Raw genomic sequence first — 11,853 nt, forward strand, 5'->3', positions numbered from 1 at the left:
GCCTACACTGGCCAAATATCAGAGTATTTTTGTGTAGATTCTGATTTTTTATAATGTAGATACGAAACTTGTGTGATTATTTGAATTGATGAAGTGTAAAAAAATGAATTATTGTTTTATTGAGAAGACTTGTAATATTAGTTTATACGCTGAGTACATTAAGCACAAATATGTAGAGTATACAGTATTATAGATTTTTGAAAGTCTATTGTGGTATTGAAATTGTTTTTTAGATTTTCAGAAAACAGGTGATGTTTTTATCAGAATCTGGAATTTGATGGTCCTATTGAATTGTTGCTGTTGTTGCAGTAGAGATTGTTTAATACTATTTTGGTGGGAAGCTGCTTTCGGTGGGTGTATATTGGCAGTAGTTTAGATTGCGATATACATTTAGGTTACACCATGGGTATGCTGAGCTATAGTCTACACCATTTTAGATATTTCTGGGGGAATACTGATGACCAATTTTTTTTATTCGTTGTACCTTGTACTAATTTTTCTACTTATGTTTGGATGGTGCATCAGTATCGTGGTTGTGTATATATTTATACACGGTGGTACCCTTGACGGCGGTATAGTACTTGGTAGGACATCTGTCGGCTTATGGTTAATAGTCGGGTGTTTATATGGAGTTGAGCTTCATGATGTTTTTAATTCCAGCGTCTGATAGAATGGAGAATTTTGGAATGAACTTTTAATGTAGTAACTGTATATTAGTGCTGTAACTGTATAAAAGAAATAGAACTAGGTGTTTTCGTGACACTTTACTGTTATATAAGTATAAGAAAAGATATTTATATGTGGAAGAAAATTTTAGTTAACTTGTTTTGTGTTTTAAGTATTAACAGGCGCATTAGTTTGTTATCGCAGATATTGTTTTTGTTAGGACATCAACAGGCGCAGTAGTTTGTTGATGTATGTTTAAGTTTAAAGATAGCTTAAATATTTGTTTGTTTTTGACAAATTGGAGATGAGTAAAAATTGTTTTATTTGTATGATAGAGTAATATGTACATAGAAATATTGTGAAAAGAATTTTTAGACGTATTATCAGAATTGCCAAGCCCATATTTCGAGGACGAAATGTATTCTGGGGGAGGGGCAGTGTTGTAAATGTGTGTTTTGGTTATTTCCAAGTAAAAGAATATTGTTATTTATTGTAATAAGAGAGTTTATATAAGTTTACAGAAGTTATTTCTAGTGTTTAGTATAACGAATGAGTAATTAACGTACGTTTTACTTTATGTTATTAGTTATATCGATAACGTTGTATATGGCGCAACTGTGTCATGTATTGTTCAGAACGTTACCGTTGGGTCAATATTTTAAGCGTGAACCCAAAAGTGTTCATTTGCGAGCTCTTAACTGGAAGAATTAATATGTCTAGATTTGATTATTCATAAGATTGTATTATTATAAGCATTTTGAGTCGAGGACTCCTATATTTTATGTAAGCATATTACGTTATGTTTTTCTTCCTGCTTAGAAGATTTACTTCCGGTAATTTGAAATAAATACCAGTGCAACGTCACGTTCGTGAGTCTTTGCTGTGTTTACGTTTGGCTTGCAGCAAGGCTCATCCCGGGGGGTCCTAGAGGTAAGAAGCAGCGCATTAGCTGTATGCCTTGCATTTATTTACCGTATTTATCATTGTAATATGTAAGATAATCCCAGTTGACCCGTACGAAAATACATGAGAAAGATTATTATTTTAGTAGTTTCGTCCCGTATGTTTATTATATATTATTGTTGGAATATTGTACTTATATGGAAAGATATCGGCTATTAGTAAAAGTATCATTTTTACTATTGATCATTTATTCACGCTACCAATGACGAGAAAGAACAGACAACAGATTTGATGTCCGTATTTATTTATTACTCCGTGTATTTACTAGTTTTATGAGTATTCGTATTTGCTGGCTTTAAAACTATATCTAAACATAGCGAGAAGCAGAAATTACGACAAGATACAAAAAAAGCAAGATATGATAAAGGCCATCAGTTCTTATGTATTTACTTATATATTGAATTAGGGGTGTCAACGTGACGATTGGCGGAAAACATAAAAAATTGCCACAAAAAGCCTCCTTTCGATATCTTGTCATTATATTGTTAAAAAGGTAATGGCTCCACTCAATTAGATATTTTAGATTTTCTAAACAATACATTCATCAAAGATGATAATGTATGTACAATATAATATTGGAAACATCTGTTGGTAATATGTATTTTGTAAAATTGTCATTTTAGATCGAAAACGTAAATTTCGACATTTTTATGACGTCAAAGAGACATCGAAAGTTACCTTTTTGCACTTCATTATCCTTATGGTATTAACCTGTTCAATTGTTGGTGGAAATTTGAGAAACCTTTAATAGGTTTGCAATAATTGCAGTTCCATTAGAAACATATTACCTCTTCTTTATATATAAAAAAAAAAGAGATGTGGTATGATTGCAAAAGAGACAACTCTCCACAAGATACCAAAATGACACAGAAATTAACAATTTAATCGAGAAAACTAACGTCCTAATTTATGTAAAAGAATGAGCGAAAAACATATATGTAACGCATAAACAAACGACAACCACAGGCTCCTGACTTGGGACAGGCACATACATACATAATGTGGCGGTGTTAGTTTTCTTATTTATGATCGTTTAATCCTTTTAAAAAACAAATCGTGCAATATCTAGCAAAATGCAATATATCCAGTACATTTTTGAACGATGTTGAAACTAAAGGCTAGCCTCTTATAAAAGGGTAAAAAATCAAATTTAAACAATCGCCACATTTTAAGTCGCAAAAAGGTCACGGCCGACACTCGGCTAACCGAGAGTTTGGTCGGTTAATCTATATTGAGTATGCGGCTATATCGGCGGTTAGTCTGTTAATCGGGTTGGCTAAAGTCTGTTAATCAGGTGTTATCGAGAAAATCATTGAAAGTTCAGCATGTTTCATTGTATAACTTTTTAAATATATTTTTATCATAAAAAATATTCATGTCTAACAAAACAATTCAATGTACTGAATCCAGTGGTGTAACTATTATTTTTCTAGCTTCAATGAACGATCTATAAAATGAAAAGGCGGGTTACTCATCAATAAATTCATACACATTTTACACACACAAACTGTACACAAAATGACACGTTGGTTGAATTTACGTGCATGCAATATTTTGAACATCGAAAAAAGGCAGGCATTATGTTTGTTAACCATACTAAAATCATTGTGTGAAAAATCTTCACGAAAATCTGTATTTTGGTGACATAAATCAATCTTTATTTAAAACCTGGTCTGTTAATGGGTCGGATGTATAAAACCCGGTCTGTAAATTGGTCTGTTAAGAGTTATGAATTGCAATAAAAGTATAATTTTATTGCTATATGGGGTGTTATCGGATCAAATGGGTAGGCTCAAGACGAGCGGCTAAAATATACGGAAACAACAGATGAGCAATGAAACATAAAATATACGGAAACAACACATGAACAATGAACAATTTAAACAATGGAAATTGAAAATTGATAAAAACGGTTTCAAAAAGTATAATATTAAAGTAATGTTAATTTCATCCAAGAATGGTCGCATATGTCATGTGGATTCTGTTTAATTGTCATGAATGACACCAACTTGTCATCTACATTGGTAACCAGTATATAAATCAGAGATAAACGTCGTAATGTAACTAAACATCAGTAAGTAAAATATATTGGGATGCTAAAATATAAAGAATAGAGAAAGAATAATGAGTAAGATAAATAAAAGGTAAAAGGAAAAAAAGTCACGGAAGAAACGTGACATAACAATTTAAATAATACAGAAATAAACAACACCCCCAATCCGAACCCTCATGGTATACACGATAATCTGGATGGAGTAGCAGAATATAGAATAATAGATAAGGACAGTAGAGGAGAGTGATGCATTGCTAAAAAAGAGAGAAAAAATAATAATTGTTTAAGAATACAGACATGAAACACCCCTGGGTGTTGAAACAGTAACGGATTGCGATGTACTCATATTGGTGACAAATGCTAGAAGTTTACATGCGGACAACTGCCGTTCTCCTCTACACGTATGAAGAAAGGAACTAAACGGAATAACTTGAAATGTATTAAAACTTAAGATGACCAAATGTAGCTGCATTCGCTCCTTTCCATTTACTTCTTGAGAATGATTTGTAAACGACATATGATTAAGTAATAGAAATAAAGAACCAATTGGATGATGCTTACGAATTAGGGTTTAACGTCCAGTGACAAATATCATGTGCATATGAGAATGACAACACGTTATATTCACTGGACAGATTTACAGTTTGTATTTATTTTACCGGTACCCTGTCTTGTATTAGAAAGACACTTTCAGTCGGATTTGAGAACGTGCTACTTTGAACAGACACAAAAATTAAGGCTGATTGAAAACGTTAATAATAAATTCATGCATATTCCAGCGGCCAATCCATATCACGCTATAATGAAGTGATTCACCCTTCAATAAAATGCAAAGAAAGTCAAAATAAAAATGCTCTTACTAGTAAATCACAACCGAAATGAATGACAGACGGACATTTTTTACAAAACTTAATGAACAATTAAAATCAAGATATTTGAGATTTGCGTTATTTCGCAAAGGTTTGCGTTATAACGTTAAGGTTTGCGTTACAACGCAAAGGTCTGCGTTTTATCGCAAAGGTTTGCGTTATAACCCAAAAGGTTTGCGTTATAACGTAAATATAGGAGGAAAAATTAAAAAAAAATGTGTGGCGCTAATTCTCTTCCGTAGGATACTGTTGCACCGTATGATCATTTTTTTTTAACTTAGGAACATCTTATTCTTAACTTTTTCTATGGGAAAATATAAAGGTAGCAAAAATAACTGTGGCTAAATAACTCTTAACTGACACAATTTCAATTGTCCAACCCATTAACTGACTTTATTCCCATAATTTTCACTTAAACGTGGTAATAATCACGTTATATTACAATTATGAAATATTTACCAATATAAATTTATTTTTTTAGACCCAAAGTAAATGATATCAAAAATTGTTTGTTTCGACTTTTATTAAAAAATTGCTATGCGTATAAGCATAAATACTACATACTTGCGCGACGCCTTTTAATTTTACTGAAAACTGCGTAGACTATGAAATGTTTTTACAAGTGGAAAATGTTCTATGATAGATATCATTTTGTCAGACACTTTTCTTTTTTTGATTTGGTTCTTATAATATGCCAAAAATTTGTATATTTGATAGAGTTTAACATTAAATTGTGCGTTTTACTCTTAACAGACGTATAACCAACCCGATTAACAGACCAATCTCCCATATAGCCGCATACTCAATCTATATTAACCGACCAATCTCTCGGTTAGCCGAGTGTCGGCCGTGAAGGTAGAGCTGATGGACTGCATATGCATTTAGTAATTCAATAGACAGGTGTCTATATATATACGATACGCCACGTTATAATCGCTCGGAGTCTATTAATGTTGTTGATATATCCAACAGAGACTATGCATGTTGTTTATATTAAATATTTCTACATTTTGAATTTGATAGATAGCTTAATCGAAAACTCGTGATTGAGTTTTTAGAACAGTTTTATAAACAAAGATGTTAACGTGGATTAAGTTATAAGAAAACTTGACTAATTAATCAATGTTGATAAAGGTAAAACTTATTGAAACGGAAAATGAAAACTTTTTATATGTATAATATTTTATCATTAGTTTTATAGCAAATAAACTCATCATAGATACCAGGATTAAAATTTTGTATTTGCACCAGAAGAGCGTTTCGTCTACAAAAGACTCATCAGTGACGCTCGAATAGAAAACAAGTTAAAAAGCGGAATAAGTTCGAAGTTGAAGAGCGTTCGGGACCACAATTTCTTAAATGTTTTGCCAAATTCAGCTAAAGAAATTTAAACCTAAGGCAGAAAACCCTTAGTATTTGATCAATATAAAGTTGTGTAAACAGAAAATTTATAACTATGACCACATCAATGATAATTCATGTCATTACAGAATTGCTTATACATGGTAATATCAGAATGTATGAATATTATATTGAACACATTGTCATAAGAACACAGTATTAACTTTTCGTAGCTGAAAACTGTTTTAAACATATAGATAAGTCTTAGTCGATTGCAAGAGATGAGAACTAGCATACACAACTTTGAGTTCATTATTCTTTTTTTCAGTGTTTCAAGTCGGTTGTCAAAGAAAAAAAATCGAACCCCATTACAGAAGAAAAATTAGAACAGACTTGAAATCATAAGCAATGTAATTTTTTTTGTAATTATTTTATTTTTGATGATGAAACATGTGAAATTACATACTACAGTATTCGATACACATTTTAAAAATAAAGTAATACTTGATAAATCAATTAAGTCATATGGATATAATAAGATATAGATATAAATATTACAAAAAGATTTTGTTAATTAATCAAATAAATTAAATAAAAGCTGCTTCTAACAAATGCCATTTCTGATCCATTTTTACTTTTTGTACAGGGGTTAAGAAACATACAGAGTATTTTTCTATATTAATCCAATATTTTAAATATTCTACCCCACCACATTTTGTGGGGGATATGTTCTTACATCTACATTTGTATATATAATATTTGAAATACAACAAAATATTGTTAACTATTTTACTGTTGACAAAATCCTCAGACACACCTAAAATGACTTCTTTTGCACTGAAAGGCAGGAGAATGCCATAATTTTTAATCCAATCTATAACGGATAGCCAGAAGTTTTGTGATACATTACATTCCCAAAAAATGTGAAAAATATTTTCTTTAATTTCTGAACAAAAAGTACAAAGTTCAGTTTCTTTTAATTTACATTTCAATAAAAATGAATTACATGGTAGAATCCTATGAACAATCTTAAATTGGAAGTTTTGCAAAAAAGAGTTTCTGGTTATGATGAAGGGCATGGAATAAATAGCGTTCCAATCCTCAATCTGCATATTTAAATCTCTATCCCATTTTTCACGGGAAGATAAAGATAACACTTTATTATCCTCCAAAAATAATGTATAGAAAAATTTACAAGATTTTGGTTCCTTTTTAACTTTATCTATTAATTTATTTTCAATATTTTCAAGTTTTGAACTACCTTCTATTATACTTTTCCATCTCTTTGGAATCGCACTTAAAATACTATAAAATTCTACAAAATTAGTATTGATATCATACTTTTTTTTAAATTCATCATATGAGAATAATGTATTATTATCTGACATAAGATCATTAATGAAGAATATACCATTTTCAACATATTTGAACCTCAAAATCATCTTGCCATCTATTTTGATGTTTGGATTCAGCCATATGGACTGGGTCAAAATTTCAGTATTGTTTTCAGCTTTAAGCTTATTTTTTAACTTGGAAAAATTTACCAGGATATCATGCCAAAATGGATTAACTTTTTCTGCTAAATAAAGTAGACCTTCCTGACTTAAGTGTAAAATCTTGTCCCCCCCAAATTTTTGTATATAACTAAGTAGCAAGACTTTCCAAGGAGAGTAGTTTTGGGGATCTAATAATTTATACAGCCAAGACATTTTTACACTATAGCAAAAATAATAAATATTGGGCATCTTAAGACCACCATCACAGTGTTCGGACATTATCACTGCCCTTTTCACTTTATCAGGTTTTCCTTTCCATAAAAAGTTAAAAAATATATTCTGAATCTCCCTCAAAACCCCTTCTGGGGGGTTAGGAAGGACAGTCAGAACTTGGACCAAAATGGGAAGTGCTAAAGTCTTAATAACTACAACCCTCCCAATATATGTCAGTTCTCTATAAGCCCAAGTATTGAGTAATGACTTGATACTGTTTATCTTGGCTGTAAAATTACATAGAGTTTTATCCATTTTAGCAAGTTCAAACCATATACCTAGTAGTTTAAACCTCCCAGAATGGTTCCAAACAAGATTTTTTTCTGGCAAAAGTTTTTCCATACTACCCTTTTTTGACCCAATCCATACGGCTTCGGTTTTGTCAACATTACACCTAAGTCCAGCACATTCTGAAAATTTATCAAACAAGTATAAACACTGATTTAGGGATTTTTGGTTACCATCCAGGACTACGGAAGAATCATCAGCGTATTGACTCAACAGAAATTCAGAGTCATTAATTGTTACACCTGCAACCTCAGGGTCATTTTTAATAGCTGCACTTAGTAATTCTAGCACTAAAATAAATAGGTAAGGAGACAGAGGATCCCCTTGACGGACCCCCCTTTTTAATGAAAAAAATTCTGAAATATAACCATTATTCAACACAGCACTAGAAGCATCACAGTAGCAAGCCTTAATCCAATTTATAAATGTATGGTCAAATCCATAAAACTGCAAAGCCTCATATATGAAAGACCATTCGACTGTGTCGAAAGCTTTTTCAAAATCGACTAAAAGTAAAAGTCCAGGAATGTCGTCTTCTTCCATCTTTTCCATTAGATCATAAATAAATCTAGTACATTCGCCAATATACCTACCTTTAAGAAAACCTTTTTGTGTTTGACTAATTATATTTACCAAGACCTTTTTAAATCTATTTGCTAGACTGGCTGTAGCTATCTTATAGTCTACACACAGCAGTGTGATAGGTCGCCAGTTCTTAAGATAAAACTTTGACTTACCCTCCTTTGGTATACAGGTAATGAGTCCCTGTCTTTGAGTGATAGAGAACTTTCCATACTCTAAAGCCTCATTTAAACATCTTACTAGTGGAAATTTAATATCATTCCAGAAAAATTTATAAAACTCAACAGTGAATCCATCTATACCAGGTGATTTAGAGTTCTTCATATGTTTAAGAGAAGACAGACATTCCTGTACTGATAAAGGTCCTTCACATGATTTCACCTCTTCCTCAATAGGTTTTGTAATAAAAGGATTGTCATGCTGAAGAAATGTGCTCCTGTGAGTCTCAAGTAACAATGGGTTAGAACTAGTATACAATTTTTTATAAAATTGTTTTTGTTCATTTCTAATAATACATGGATCCGTTATCTCAGATTCGTCCTCCAGAATAAGTTTGGGAATAATTTTTTCTGTATAATGTTTTTTTTCCAAATTACAAAAATAGTTACTTCCCTTTTCCCCCTCTACTTGCCATCTTGCCTTTGCTCTTGTAATTATCCCTTTAACATTTTTTTCTCTTATTACTTTTAATTCTAGTTCCAACCCTTCCCTTTCTTGTTGCACTGATGGCAAGTTATTCTCTATAAGCAATGTAATTTGTTAACGTTATGGTTAGGTCTTGTTCTTTTCTATGATGTCGTAACGTTGTATATCCACCCAAATCTTCTGGTTAATTTTGATATACCTCTTATACTTCCTGTTTTTCTCGACATTTAGTTATACCAACGTTGGTGATTTTGTATTGTTGTATGGAATAATTATATCGATTCAAAAGCGTTGAAATATAGTCATCTTCTTGGTGACGTTTGTGTGCCTTAAGATAAATTCTAGTCATTTCGATAATTGTAAAAGACAAAACTTAACTTGGGGATATCAATTAAATAATTTATATCAAATATTTTATGTTTAGTATAGAATGCTGTAAGTTAAATTATGAATTAAACTAAATATACCGGAGAGGCAACTGTGATGCCAAAGGTGCAAAGTTATATGAATTCTGTCAAACGATATGACTATGAATATTCAGATTTCACTTTCAAAAGAATCGTAGGCGTTGTCAGTACTCAAAAGGCAAGACTAATAGTAGGGAACACAATGTAAATGTTATCAATATCAATAAAAAGAAGTGTAAAGTATACGTAAACAGTATTTTATTATTACAGAATTTAGCCAAAGCTTATGAAATACGTTTTGCAAAGTAATTTGGGATGATTATACCAGTAAAATAATAAAAAGATTAGCTTCGAGTTGTTTATTTAATGAGTTTTTTATTTCGTCCACGGCCTACTGCTATTTTCATACAATATGAAATAGATACGGAAGGTAGAAATGGAATTGAATGACATACTATGATTTGAAAAACATTTAAATCAATCCAATCAATATTTTCGTTTTACATACTAGAGTTGTGAATGATAATCCATTGACTAAAATTACCCAAGACTAAAAGTGTTTTCATCGGTTTTTGATTTGTGACCAGAAAAGGGTTTCGTTTAATTGGTTTTATGACTATTGAACAGCAGTATACTACTGTTGTTCTTATTTACCTGCATACGTTTAGTGTTATGTTGGTCAGATATTACGGTACAAACTAACCGCATTTTTTCGCCTGTCTCAGTTCAGGAGTCACTGGCCTTTATTAGTCTTGTTTTTTTTACTTTAGTTCAATTTTATATTTCGGAGATTAGTATGACGTCCATAATGACTTAACTCTTTCACATTTCACATGTGGGCTCTACGACAATAAAAGCCTTACGACGCGCATTATCTGTCTTATATACCGTCAAAAAATATTTTCTGATAAAATGTGCATAATTTGCATCCTATTTTAAAACTACATTAAAATGAGATTTTCTTTTCTAATACGTTCATTCATTCATAATGTGAAAATAAATCTCACTAGTTAAGCTTGCTATGAAACCAGATTTAATCCACCTTTTTCTACATAAGAAAATGCCGATAACAAGTCAGGAATGTGACAGTTGTTATCCATTCGTTTGATGTGTTTGAGCTTTTGATTTTACCATTTAATTAGGGACTTTCCGTTTTTAATTTTCCTCGGAGTTCAGTATTTGTGTGATTTTACCTTTAAGTTGAATATAAAATTTAGAAATCCTTATCAAGACACTATAACAATATTACTATAACTGATGAAGCAAGACACCAATGAATTGTTACCACCTGATAGCGATGAATGAGCAATACGAGTCACTTTGTAAGTAACTAATGGTACCAATTTGGTATCAAAAATGGGTGCTATGAATGATTTTTTTCTATATGTAATGACATTTTTATCGCGGAAAAGCGGATTATTTTTTTTAACAGTTTATAACGAATGATAAGTATAGTTTTCTTTAGAATGGCAATACATTTTTTTAAAAGCAGAATGTAATTCTCTACTTCCCCGATCTCATTGTATTGTACGTGGGTATTATTCTATATAAAATAAAACCATTTGATCAGATGACCATCTAATAGAGTAAAAGATATATATAGATGTAAAAAGTTGAGAACTCTCTCAAAGAGAGCACGAAATCGTGATACATGAACATGTAACACGAAAACTAATATATTACATGTAGGTCAATTTATGATGTTCAATTCAGTATGATTCAATCAGATTTTCAAAATCCTACACACGAACGTGTTAAAACTGATATGTTTCAAAAGTGTTATGAAAGGTTTTACATTTATAAATCCATCTCACATATGTGATTATGTCTCTTTATTGAAACAATAAATTAACAAAACTTCTAATTACTTGTTTCACAAAGAAAAAATATGTGTCAATGACTATATTGTTTGTTTTTTAGTATAATTTACTGTCAAACAAATAAAATGATGAATTAAATCATAGTTTGCATTTTTACCAAGAAAAATAATGACCTTACAAAGGTCATTAGTTTATGCCTTGGAGCACATTTCATAGAAAATTGGTATCGTCCGTGGTGATTCTTCAAAATAATGACCTATAGTTCTGAAAGAAATAACTCTATTTAAGAATATAATTGCTATTACTTTTTCAGACAGTCGAAAATTTACTTTAACCTCAATTTGATTTTGAAAAAAGGTCAAATTCTTTAATGGTTGGTTACATGTACACAGCTGTTGATTTTTTTTTTCAAATATCGTTTTATAGAAATAGATATTGAATCATGAATTT

This window comes from Mytilus edulis, chromosome 4 (assembly GCF_963676685.1).
Source record: "Mytilus edulis chromosome 4, xbMytEdul2.2, whole genome shotgun sequence".
NCBI classification, from domain to species: domain Eukaryota; kingdom Metazoa; phylum Mollusca; class Bivalvia; order Mytilida; family Mytilidae; genus Mytilus; species Mytilus edulis.